The sequence below is a fragment of the Tupaia chinensis genome, unplaced genomic scaffold, assembly GCF_000334495.1.
Source record: "Tupaia chinensis unplaced genomic scaffold, TupChi_1.0 Scaffold000061_1, whole genome shotgun sequence".
Taxonomy (NCBI): domain Eukaryota; kingdom Metazoa; phylum Chordata; class Mammalia; order Scandentia; family Tupaiidae; genus Tupaia; species Tupaia belangeri.
Genome location: NW_006159519.1, coordinates 2703120 through 2716442, shown reverse-complemented (window position 1 = coordinate 2716442; position 13323 = coordinate 2703120). Strand labels below are relative to the sequence as shown.

General features: G+C 42.6%; 1 pseudogene; it reads left to right on the top strand.

The window, feature by feature from the left end:
* The first annotated feature begins 3528 nt into the window (after positions 1 to 3528).
* LOC102481197 (developmental pluripotency-associated protein 4 pseudogene) lies at positions 3529 to 4715 on the top strand (annotated as a pseudogene).
* The last annotated feature ends 8608 nt before the right edge of the window (positions 4716 to 13323 follow it).

Here is a 13323-nt window from a genome sequence, read left to right as displayed (position 1 = left end):
GGGAAAGAGAAAGACAGACAGAGACAGACAGGGACTGCAAGGCAGAACTACCCACCTAAAATCTGCTTTGCTTCAGTTCAATTCTGCCTAAGGAATACGGTGCTGAGCGCTGTCATGAAATACTGCCCAGCAATATGCCAACTGACAGGAGTGGGAGCACGGAATTAAGAAGGTCAGCTGGCCTTCATGAGACTGGCCCATCACGCATGGCATGAAGCACCCTTCTGAAATGAAGGCTTGTACACAGGAGTGCACTGCTGGACCCCTGCCAGCCCAGCCATGTCCTAACATACGTGCCTTCTGGAAAGGACCCACTGAATGTGTCTACAGTCCCTACCACACATTTCTGAGCTGCTGAGGGAATGACGGCAAATTAACCTACAAAGGACTACACGTACATCCCACCACCAAGATTAAGCCTGGGCGTAACAGCCGATACTCTGTGAGGCATCACCATGTGTCTCTACCAGACCAGAAGTCAGGTCAGCTCTTGGAGTGGGATCTGAAGAAGCTCAAAGGGGCAGAAAAGGTGCTCCAGGCATGGGGCAGCTTTAGCAGTGAAGTCTCGCTTCGTACTGGCTGAAGAAATTCTCCTGCAGTCCTTGTCATGTATGCCGTACTGGAGGAGAGGACCTCGACGGGTGCAGGCATTGCCCAGATAATATGGCACATCCAAAATCCCTCTGAATATTCATATTTTATTATTCAAATCATGTAAAATTTGCACAGTACTCCAAAATACATCCCTGTTTGTTTAAGCTCGTAAATTAAGGGTTGATTTGCCCCAAGTACCTGTGTAACACTGTCTTTCCAGAAAGATGCTCCCTGTCTGGGCAGCCTGGGGCTTGAGAAGCACGGGCCTTGTGTCTCTAGTCTTCCCTCTGCCTGGCTTCCAGAGGTAGGAGAAATCAGGCCCTGGTCTACCTGTCCACCTTATCCTGCCTTCAGTCTCATGTGCCCAGTCCCAGGACAGCCGCATGGACAGGTGCATCCCAACATCCTGACCCTGCCATGCGATGCTTTCCTGGAGGGACAGCGCCATCCTTCAAGGCCAGCCCACATCTCTCCTTCGCTCTTCACTCCTGTCTGTACGGCCATGCCAGTTTAGGCTAACTGTCTTGTTTGCATTTTCATTACTGTTTCCATATGGCCCTCCCACCACCCAGTCCCCAGTGATGCCTGCTGCAGTGAGGGCTGGAATGCACGCACACTTAGAGATCCCCGCAGTGCACAGGCTCACCGTGATGTGGACAGATCTACTCTATTCACAGCTGGAGGAAATGGACCACCCTCACAGAATGAAGGACACTGCAGGTGACACCTAGTCCAAGGTCATCCTAACCCACTGGGAATGCGCGGCAGAGGACGAGGACAAGGCGTCCCATTTGGCCATCCACACACAAGTCACACTGAGGATTAGCTGAAAGCGAAGAGCTAAAAGCATGACTCCGGCGTCAGTGCTGCTCCTCCTTCCAGCCCCTTATTCCTTCTTCAGTGAGGAAGGAGCCTTGGAAAGGCCTGAGAGTTTCTTTCAGAGCATAAGATTACACTTAAGTAGCCTAGGGAAAGTGATAAACCTAAGCAAGGAGACAGTGGTCTGGCACAAGTTGTATTTCAAGGGAGGTCATTCTAGCCCAGTTTTCACAGGAGCTGGGGGGAGGTCTGGGGCAGGAGGTAAGAGATGAACTGAAGAAGGAAAGCGAGGAAGGCACTCGGACACCCTTCTGAGGTGGTCCCTGCTCGGGCTGAAAGATGAATGGCAAACACACCCGATGGTTTTGCACAATCTTCTGTGCTCAGTGTGTGTGCAGGGTTGGCTGTAGTAAGAGCGGTCTTCGGCTGGTAATGGTCTGTACACCTTTCCAGCCCTGCGGCATAGACAATAGATTGCATTATAATACCACAGGGGTGGACGGGTGATGTCACAGCGATGCCCAGACATTCCTAAGATGAGAGTTTGCTTGAAAAGACACAGTCTCTCTCTCTCTCTCTCTCTCTCTCTCTCTCTCTCTTTTCTTGGGTTTTTAACCATAGGGTATGTGCACTCACTACAGAAAGACAGAGAGAGACAAAGAGGGAAAGTGAGAATTCACCACCTGGGGGGATAGCCATGCTGCAATCCCTTCCCATTTTCCTCTAAGGATTTTGGGCACACACGCACACATGCCTGGCATGATTTTCAAGCTGCCAGGTCTGGGACTTGAACTGTGGTCAACCACGTGGGAGCCCAGCACCTTAATCATCAGCCCGCCAGCTGACCACCTAAGTAGATTCTCTTTAAGACAGTATCCAGTGTCTAGAAGTGCAGCACTCATGAATCACTTTCTCCAAAGGCTTACTGTATAACAATTGCCTTCTCTTTTTGTCTTAGAAGCTCCTTCGATACTATGTGTAATTCGAAGGTTAAAAATTACAAAAGGGTCATGAAATGCAAATGAATGACCAGTAACAATCACAGGCTTTGTTTTTCTAAGTTTTCAGTTGGGTTTTGACTTAAGAATCACATGTAATAATCATGGGCTTTGTCTAAACGTGCAGTTGAGCTTGGACACAGAGACAGGCTTCTACTTTCCCATTCTCAGCACACTCAAGGGCCTTACTTCTGCACCTGAGCCACATCGAGCAAGCTGGTCCCCAGAAGACAGGTATGGTTTCCTCTGTCACAGCTTCCAGAACCATCTTCCCTGGCGTAGCCCCACCAGGACCCCTCTTGGTAGAATTTTGAGCCCTTCACCCTATGTCTCTGTCAACAGCTCTTCTCTAAATGAAACCATTGAGTTTCTAATAGATTTTCCTTAGCCACCACCCCCTATCATAAATAAATAAACTTACCTCCTTAATGAGAGGTACTTCTTTTCTAACACTTTGTTTATTAAGAGACCAGTTCTTTAAATTTCACTTTATGATCATAAGAAAGACAGAGCCTATTTTAACAAGGCCTCTGCACACCTTGGATATAACCAACCAACCAACTCCCACAGAGACCAGGACAGAGGGCAGACGGCAGAGAGCTAGCGAGGAAGGGCAAGCATGGACTCCACAGTGGAAGGCAGCACCAGCTGTCCTGGGGATCCCAGGAAGCAGGAACCCTCTCTTGTTGGAACAGTTCAGATGAGGTTTCCTGTGCCTAGGTCTCCATGTCCCTCCATCTCCTTCTCTCTCCAAACTCTCACTGCTTATTTCTGCCTGCCTTGATCCTTTCCCTCTTGCCTCTTTCTCTCCTCTCCTCCATCCTCGTGACTCCTACTTTCCTTTCCAATTTTTAATATGTGACCCTCATGATAAATATTCCTAAAAGGATCTTCTTTCCATTATAAGTCAACCTATGCTGATTACCAAGCCAATTAGAGGAAAAAGGACATAAAAATCTAACCAAAGAGAAGAAATAAAATTCCAACCTTTGACCGATTGCTTAGGGAAAAAAATAAACCTAAACTAAAAACAGAAGAGCAAAAACATAATCAAGGTCTAGGACCATTTGGGAAGTAAGAAGAATTTTAGTTTATCAACCTGATCTACTTTCTGAGTATGGAGCATGCAAGAAGCAAGGAGTGGAAATCTACAGAAAAGTCAAGGGAAGAATATGGAAATCCTAAGTTTGAACAAGTGTCTGTAGAAACTGAAGATCGATAGTGGGCTTCCAGTCCACCAAGCACAACTACAGAGTTACCAAGGACCTCAGCAAAAGGGGGAAAAAAATTTGTGAAGGATGACAAAGCTTCTGTCCAAAGGAGAAGGCACAATGCAATGGTACAATGCAATGACAGCCTACGGTCTCAGAAAAAGATGCCAATGCCCTCATTACCCTCTAAACTGCCACCAGTCAACCAGCTTCACTGAGACATTGTACAGGCTTGGTGCCAACAATTAAAGATCAGCTCCAAAGGCCAGAAATTAGATGTATATGGGAGACTGTGTGTCTATGTGTATCCAGATCAAAACGATATTCCTACCACAGCAAAAAAGGCCAGGATTGAGACATCACTATGAAGAAAATTGAAGATGGGCAGAGGGAAAGCACCTGCAGAAAGTCTTCAGCAAGGAGGGCCAGCAGCACGGTGGAAAAGACTGGATTCCCACATGACCAACCATGGTTTGAGTCCTGGACCTGGCAGCTTTCTTTCTCATCTTCCCTTTCTCTCCCTCTGTCTCTCTCTGATCAAATTGAGTAATAATGATAACAACAATAACAAATAAAAATAAAATAAATAACTCTAAAAATAAAAATTTTTAAAAAGAAATTAAGTCCTCAGGAAGGGACATGTTCTGAAAGGACTAGTCCTGTGGAAGTGGCTCCTTCGCCTTCAGGGGCTTTGCCTAAGCCAGAGTCTGCAGCTCTCCTTAAGGGCTTTAATACAGTCAAGGTGACAACCTCTGCTCCAGAGACTGTGCTGGCCTCCTGGGCCAGAGTTGCATCCATGGCTGGGAAGATGGAGGCAGTGGAATAAGAGGCCGTGGAATCCCCACAAGAGGCCTATGGTGTCAGGTGGTGTGTGGTCCATGGGAGAAGTCTCCCTGCAAACACAGATGATTGGGTTCTCCTGCAATTTCATGCTGGACAAGCCTAGGTTCCTGAAAAGCAAAAGGGGAGACTGTGTGCATTCTGCCTACTTCTGGCCTGCAATTTCCCACCCCTGCATCAGGAGGACAATATATTGTGTCCGAAATGTGTTCCAAGGAACAAGGTCTTGAAGAAAAGTCTCCAATGGAATTAGAATACCAGGAAAAGGAAACATCTATGGTTGTAATTAGTGTTAGAAAAGTTGGACAGTCAACTCCACAGTGCCCCAGAGAGCTGAACTCCAGTCCTCCACACTGACCAAGCTTCTTGCTGCCCAGATGCCATGTAGGCTGATGGGATGCAGATGTCGCCCTTGGGCCCTGACAGTGCCTCACAGGTTGAGGTACAGAGACCATGTTTGAAAATGGAAAAAACTTTCACAAATGATCATGCATTCCAGTTAATAAGATGAAAACATTGTTCCTACTACTAAATGTCTACCCTTCTGAACTAGAACAACAGCTCTTCAAAGTGGGAGCTTCCTCAGTGGTACACTGTGAAGGAATGGGGAAAAGAAGCTCATTTGCTGTGTTGGATATTTTTCTCCTCAGGATACTGATCAGACGTTCCATTTTGATTATAAATTTAATAAATGTAAATACTTTGAAAAACAAAAGCGTAACAGACACAAAAATGGAAAATTATCTATGTATGATGATGTATTTGGTAATATCTTTGCAATGTATTCATGGTGGGAAAATGCATTTTGTATGCTATAAAGATGTAAAGTGATTCAATGTAAAAATAAAAAGAAATAAAAACTGAAAAATAAAAAACAGAAGAGAAAATATTTATTTTTAAAAGATCTTGGGTTCGAAAGTGTTTATGAGAACAGAGTGACATAAAGTCATAGGCTAATGGTTCTATTGAATATTTTATTGATTTTTTTCCCAGGAGTTCAGTTTGGGGGTTATTCTCAGATAATCTCTGCAAATTACTCGTTAGTGCGGAAATTCATTAAAACCAGTCCCACTCTCATCAAGCCCCATGGAGAACTTGCGGGAGGTGGATCAAGTAAGATGGTAGGTGAGGAAGAGCAGATGACGGCACCAACATTTCAGCTGAAATCTTCTTAACATCAGTTTTACAATGTCCGAGTGATGGAGCTTCCGAATCCAACTCCGCTCCTTAGCTAGTAAAGAACAGTTAAGAAGGGCTTAAGCTTCTGGAGGAAAGCTTTGAAATCGACACAAGCTCCTTACGACAGTCTCTATAGCTCAAGACACAGGAGGACTGGAAAAGGCGATCTGCCGGTGCGTTGATAGCGGTGCCACCACCATAATTGGGGGTGGCCTTGAATCTTCTCTCCAACGTACAAAGCACTGCTGCATCTCTGAACTGATGTTCTTTTCATGAGTCTTCACTCTGGGCTCCACTGAAAGCCACAAAGGTGTGAGGAAACAGTCCTCCTGCCCTTATAATGGCCACCATGGAATGACCCTGCTTACATAAATGAGAGCACCACTGTTGGGGATTTCTAAGCAGATTCCTCATTTTTCATACTTACAATCAGTGACTCAAAAAGGCCCAGAAGGGATTTGCCATGCTGACTAGTTAGGAAAATACTTCCTGAGATTTTGAAGTAAACCTAGAGCTTCTCAGAGACCAGGTTCAGAAAATACTGCTGAATCCCTCACTGTAATCCCAAAGATCTTGAGAGATAGAGGAGTTAAACATATTGATCAAAAATCTCTGACCAATGGAACATTAAGTCCAAGATCAACAAAAAGGTTTGTTGCTCAAGAGATACCAGGAATGTGAGTTGGAAAAAAGAAGCTTCCTGGCCTGACCCGAGCACCAGGCCTACTGTCCCCTAAGGATCCATCATTGTTTTTAAAAAAGAGATTTTTGCTGTAAGGCATGTGCACCCACCGGAAAGACAGACAGAGAGAGAGAGAGAGAAAGTGACAAATCAACCACCCCCAGGGGGCATGGCCATGCCACAATCCTTTCTCCTCCATTCTCCACTTGGGATTTTGGGCATTCACACACACGCACACACACACACACAGCACTGAGTTTCAAGCCAGTTGGTCCAGGACTTGAACCATGGTCAGTCATGTGGGAGTCCAGCATCTTAACTACTATGCCACCTGCTGGTCCAAGGAGTTCTAGTTTTAAGGAACTATTCTGAAACACAAAGTACTTGCATTAGTCAGCTGCTCGAGCTGCCATAACAAAACAGATTGCATAGCTTAAACAAAGGAAACTATCTGCTCACAGTTCTGGAGGCTAGAGGGCCCAGAGAGAGGTCTGTGAGGGCCAGGTTCCAGCGAGGATGCTCGTCCTCACTGATAAGACAGCTGACTTCTCACTGTGCCCTTCCCGTGGGAGAATGAGCTCTCTGGTGTCTCTTCATGTAAGGACATAATTCTATAAAACCAGGGTAGGCCCTACCCCTGTGATTTCATTTAAGTAATTATTTTTAAAAGGCTCCATCTCCAAATATAGTCACTTCAGGAGTTAGGGTCTCAACCCGGGAATTTTGAGTAGGGGGCCAGGGGCACAGCTCAAACCACAGCAGGGCCCTCACATCTTACTGGAGCAGTTTGAGTACAATTCTGCCTGCAGATGAGGAAAGGCAATGAACAGCATTCCAATACCTTACATCTTCCACATCGTAACTGTGGCTTCTGGAAACTTCCTTTTCATTCTGTGTATTTTGCATCTCCTTTTTCTTCTCACTGTTGTCATTAAGTTCACTAATTTCCAATATTAGAACATTAAAATAAATAGAGTAAAAACTCCACTGTTTGTACAGAGCATAAATCACATCCCGCACCATTTGAAGGCTCTCCTGCTGCTGTATTCCTGCCTGTCACAGCCTCCGACTGCATCTTCTACTGTTGGAGCACCCTCCAGGACCCAGGGTCTGCATCCTCCTTAAGTGACCCCTCCACCGATCCCTGGCCTGCTCTGCTAGCCAAGCCCTATTTCCTGCCCCTTGCCACCTGAGTCGGCACACCAGGGAGGCAGAGCAAATCCTTTCCAGGAGGTCCCTGTGAAAGGAGGGTCTTACAGACTCTATGTGCTCAATAAATGCTGATAGAAAGAATGGCACTCTGTCGATCTGACAATTTCCATTTTCATAGCAAGATGGAAGAACCGGGTGCCTAGTGGACCAATATCTGATGCATTCTTTTATTTTACTGGATCTGGTGTCGGCAGATCTGGCGTTGGCTTTCAGTTACATTCTCTTCTGCACAAAGCAGGCACCCAGGTCCTCTGAAGTTCTGCTCCCTTTACCTTACCAGTGCCTATCTTAGGACAGTGGCAATTATTACACCAGCTAATGGACCTGGATACAGGGCTACATGAGAACAATGCACTACTTCCTGTTCATTTACACATACCTTACCAGTGCCTATCTTAGGACAGTGGCAATTATTACACCAGCTAATGGACCTGGATACAGGGCTAGCTGCGTAACAATCCTTGGGCCTGACTAATGTTACATGAGAACAATGCACTACTTCCTGTTAATTTACACATCCTCCTTTGCCAGACCATTCACCACTTTTCAGGTAAATTCTCCTTGATTGAAGTACACTGCTATAAAGCAAATTATGGTTTCTTTCTCATGAATTTTAAAATAGTCAGCTCTTCTTAAAGTGGTTACTTGAAAGGATTTTTGGAGACTAAAGATGATAGTGATTTTCTTTTTTTTTTTAATTTTCTAAAAATAACAGAGGGAAAAGACATACGTGAGTTCTTTTAAACATAAAAAATTAATTCAAAGAGAGTGTTCAGGAACAATGTATTAAGGAAATCAAACAATAGCTACAACTCAGTACTTTTAGCACCTATCAAACTTCCGTTAATGCGACCTGATTTTATTCTCCCAAATATTAGAGAGGAAAATTCTTTCAAATGAATTTATAAGCCTAAATCTTTATCCCTCTAATCAAGTCTTCAAGATCGTGACGCCTGACTCCAGCATTACTGGGGCATGTGCTAGTTTGGTATCAATGGTCCTTAGCCATGAGAACACCACATCATACAAACTTGGAGATACAACTAAAGCAGGTCTTTAATGGAAATTCCCTCAGGGAGCATTAGGAAGTAAGAAATGCCTTTATTAACAATCAAAAAAGAATGAAAATAGACATACTACAAATAAGTTTGAAATAAGCAATGAAATATACCTAAAATCATCCAAAACCATGTTTAATTTCAATAAAAATAGAAATTAAGAGCCAAGCAGTGGTGGTGCCTCTGTACCCACCCAGTTAGACATGCCAGGGCAGCAAAGAAAATCCCCTCCTGGGCAGTCTCTGTGAGGGACAGTAGACAGTACAGACAGTAGTTGCTCAACAAATGCTGCTGGACAGAATGACCCTTCCGTCCACACTTCTATGCCCCAGAACCTCCCTGAGTGTCAGGGTGCTCAAAGGCAACACCACAGTCTGGGAGGCTGGGGCGGGGAGGACCACAGCATGGGGACCCTGTCGGGGGTGTCTCTGTCTCTCTCTGTCTCTCTTTCTCATGGAAGAAATATATGGATAGAATTTTTAAAAAATCAGAAATTAGTAAACTGGAAAACTGAAAATGTCTTAATCAAATGATTCTTTAACAAAGGCAAACACTAAAATCAATAAACCCAATCAAGTAAAAGAGAGAAGCATAATCACTCAAAATAAGAAATAATAAGGAGGAAATAACCTCAAATACATGATCTTTTCAACTATTTATACATTGTAGGATGGCTTGGTCCAGCCAATTAGCATGCACTGCTTCATATACTATCATTTTTGCAGACGAGAACACTCACAATCTACCCTGTGATTTTCAAGTATACAAATACATTGTATATATTTATACATATACATTTATATATAGTATGTGACACGTGTTCAAGTATACAATATATGGGTTTTTATAAAGAATTATTTTTCATTTAGCTTTATTTATTAGTATTAGTATTTTCCAGTTTGATCAGAGAGAGAGAGAGGGAAAGTGAGAAAGAAAGCCACCAGGTCTGGGACCTGAACCATGGTTGGTCACATGGGAGTCCAGTGCCTTTAACCACCTCACCACCTGCCGGTCCCTAAATATGGTTATTATCTATAGGCACCATGTTGTACAACACATCTCTTGAACATTTTCCTCCTGACTGAAACCAACATCTCCCCAACGTCTAGTCATCAATTCTTGACAAAAGTTTGTAATGGAATGGGAATAAATCAGTACTTATAAAAAGCATAAGATGCATAAGAATGTATTCGTGTACATGTATGCAGAGATCACCACAAAGGTTAACATATGGCTCGATAAAGAAATACAGAAGATATTCACATTAAGCTCAGAAACAAAATCAGTACACCTAATATAACCATCTTTGCTAACATTGCTCTGGAGCCATTAGCCTTATATAATTATATATGAAAAATGAGGTATGGATTTGCATGAAAAGGAAGGAAAATTATGACTTACATACAATATTACTGTATACCTGCAAAATAGAATAAGCTGACAAAGAATACAAACAAGGAAACTGATAAAGGTGGCTGAGTATATAACTAATATGCCAAGTGAAATCATTTTTATATGAATAAAATAAAAATGAACTAGAGGATTTAATGAAATAATAGTAACAATAATGCAAAATACCTTGGAAGATACACAAATATGTGTAACATCTCTGATTAAAGCTTTAAAATGGAGTTCAAGGGCATCGAAACACAATGAAATGAATAAAAAATGAACGTCATGCTCTTGAACAGAAGCTGTGTCATAAAGATGTCAATCCTCCCTAAATTAATTTATAAAATAAGGCACGGTATTTGGGGAAGAAAGGGTATAAACAGACAAACCCATTCTATCCTCCATACTGAAATAAAATAAGCAAGAAAAATGAGAATTATTTTTTAAAAGTAGAGTCACAGCAGCTATCCAAGCAAACGATAAACGGTAAGAATTAAAATAACAATGTACTGCTTCTTGTATTAGACAGACCAGTTATTGGCTTCAGATAGAAAAGGCAGCAGTCGATTGCAACTCATGCAATAAAGGTAGCATTCCAAGTCACTGGAATAAGCATAGATTGTTCCATAAGTGATATTGGGAGAGCTGGGTATATACTGGGAAAATAAAGCTATATTCTTTAAAGTATATTTCACATAATATTCAGAAGGATCAAATATTTGATACAATATTGGAAATATTAACAGTACTCAAAGTATATTAGAAAGAGATTTTAGTGTTATAGTTTTCGGTGGAGGAAGTCATCCTCCATAAGACACAAAATCCAAATGCAAATGAACAGAGCTACATATGTGATCACAGCAATAAATAAACTTCTACAAAGTCGATGCAAAAATAAATACGTAAGTTCAGAAGACAACAATATGGAGATGATATTTTCAACTGAGAGTGCAAACAACTAATTTCCATGATATATTAATATTTCTTATAAACCAATAAGAGAAAAGACCAGTAACCAGTAGGAAAAGGAACAAAAGAAGGAAACATAATATTTACTTCTGGAAAAATTCTTAAACATATAAAAAGATACCTGACCTGACTCCAAATGCATATGAAAAGTACAATCAGATATTTTTCACCTGCCACAATTTCACCTAGCCTAAAAATAGGGGGGAAAATTTGATAATCCTGCCACAATTTCACCTAGCCTAAAAATAGGAGGGGGGAAAAATTGATAACACTCTGTGTTGGCCATAGGATGGAGAAACAATCACTCCATTATTTGCTAGAGGTACCGAAAGTTGCCAATATCAACAAAATATAAGAAACACCCCCTTCCCTCCCATAAATTCATTTCTAGAAATTTATACTACAGTTTTATTCCTACCTGTGTGAAATGATAAATGCACAAAGATATATATCACAGCATTGTTTGAAATAGCTAAAAATGGACCTGACCCAAGTGTGTTAAATAAATGATATTACTTCCAGACCATGCAAGGCCAGGTGGCCATTTAGAAAGAAGGACTTGGTAGGACCTGCTACATCCATGGTCCCCAAGGTAGAATGCCAAATGACAAAGGCAAAGTGAAGAATACAAGAACAGTGGGTTAACAGTTGTGTAAAGCCACAGAGACAAAGGGGACTGCAGACTTGCATATGTGCTTGCACATGCAAAGGGCACTCCAGAGGACACAAGGGGACCTGTTGGCAGCGAGGGAGCCGCTGGGCTGGAAGACGCTTGGTTAGAGTCAGGAGTGGGAAACAGTCACCTTCGTACTACTTCTTTCTAATTTGCCAGAAGGGTCAGACACACACACAGGGACGGGGGTGGGGGGAATGGGACCCGGTCGCGTTCCCTTCTCCTCTAGCTCTCCCTCCTTTCAGGATATTGGGCACACATTCCAGTACAGGAATGAAACTGCATGGTTAGCCACGTGGGATCCAGCTGCCTTAACCGCCATGCCACTGAATGGCCCCACTTTCTAACTGTGCCCTACACACAACTGTCTGGCTTTGTGTCACATGCATATATTCTTTGTAAAAATAAACAACATGCAGCTGGTAGTGCGGTGGCTAAGGTGCTGGATTCCCACATGGCTGACTGTGGTTCAAGTCCCAGACCCAGTGTCTTGAAAACCACAAGAAATAGAGAAATAAATGGTTTTGTTTGTTTTCTGTTATTTTTTTAGAGAGAGAAATTTTTTTGCTATAGGGCACATGCATTTGCCAGAGATACAGAAAGCAAGAAATCACCCCCAAGGGGGGTGGCTATGCCACAATCCCTTCTCCTCCATTCTCCTCTCAAGATCTGGGGGGCATAGATGCACATGCACCTGGCGTGAGTTTTAAGCCACTGGGTCCAGGACTCGAACTCAGTTTACTACATGAGAGTTCAGTAATGTAACCATTATGCCATCTGCTGGTCCCATGAATCAACAAATGTTTTAAAAAATTATAAAATGTTATTTAAAGTTCTTGATTTTATTCTTTTCTTTAATGATACCTTACTGTTCACAAATAATCAAAATTAAACAAAAAAGAAAGAAAGAAAGAAAGAAAGAAAGAAAGAAAGAAAGAAAGAAAGAAAGAAAGAGAGAGAGAGAGAGAGAGAGAAAGAAAGAAAGAAAAGAAGAGAAAGAAAGTGTTCCATAAAGGGAGAAAACAGGGTTTAGAAGGCACATTGTGAAAGAGAAAAATAGTCAGGGTCTAGAAACACAAGTCTTTTAGTGTTCTGCTGCTCACCTGCACAACCATTCAAACAATACATAAGCGGCACAACGGCGGTATCTCAGTGACCACAGGGGGCCGGCCCTCCCCAACCATTCAAACAATACATAAGCGGCACAACGGTATCTCAGTGACCGCAGGGGGCCGGCCCTCCCCGCCCGGCCTCAGCTCCTGCACTTCTATAACGAGATCATCAGGCGAGATGCTCCACAAGGTCCCGCTAGCTCCAGAATTCTATAAACCATCCCTTTGACCCTACGGTCACTTTATTAACTTGCTTCAACATTAGCCCACAAATTAGGGATTACCAGCTGCTAACTACTGCTCGAAGCTTCCTCTTATTCAAATAAAATGGTTCCCTTATCAACCTTTCTCTGAAAGCCAAGTTGATGATATGAACTGACTGTATTTATGTAACTCTTTTGTGAACAGAGCTTGTATTTATACACACATCTCAATTTCTACCACTTTCTGTTTTCTAGAAGCCAGTGTTCTTTCTGGTTCAAATTATGCCTAGCCTGATTTTTTTTTAACATCTCTGTATTTTATCATACATAAATTATACTTCCATACAAATATCTAAATAAAACCAAACCAGCCTGATCCAT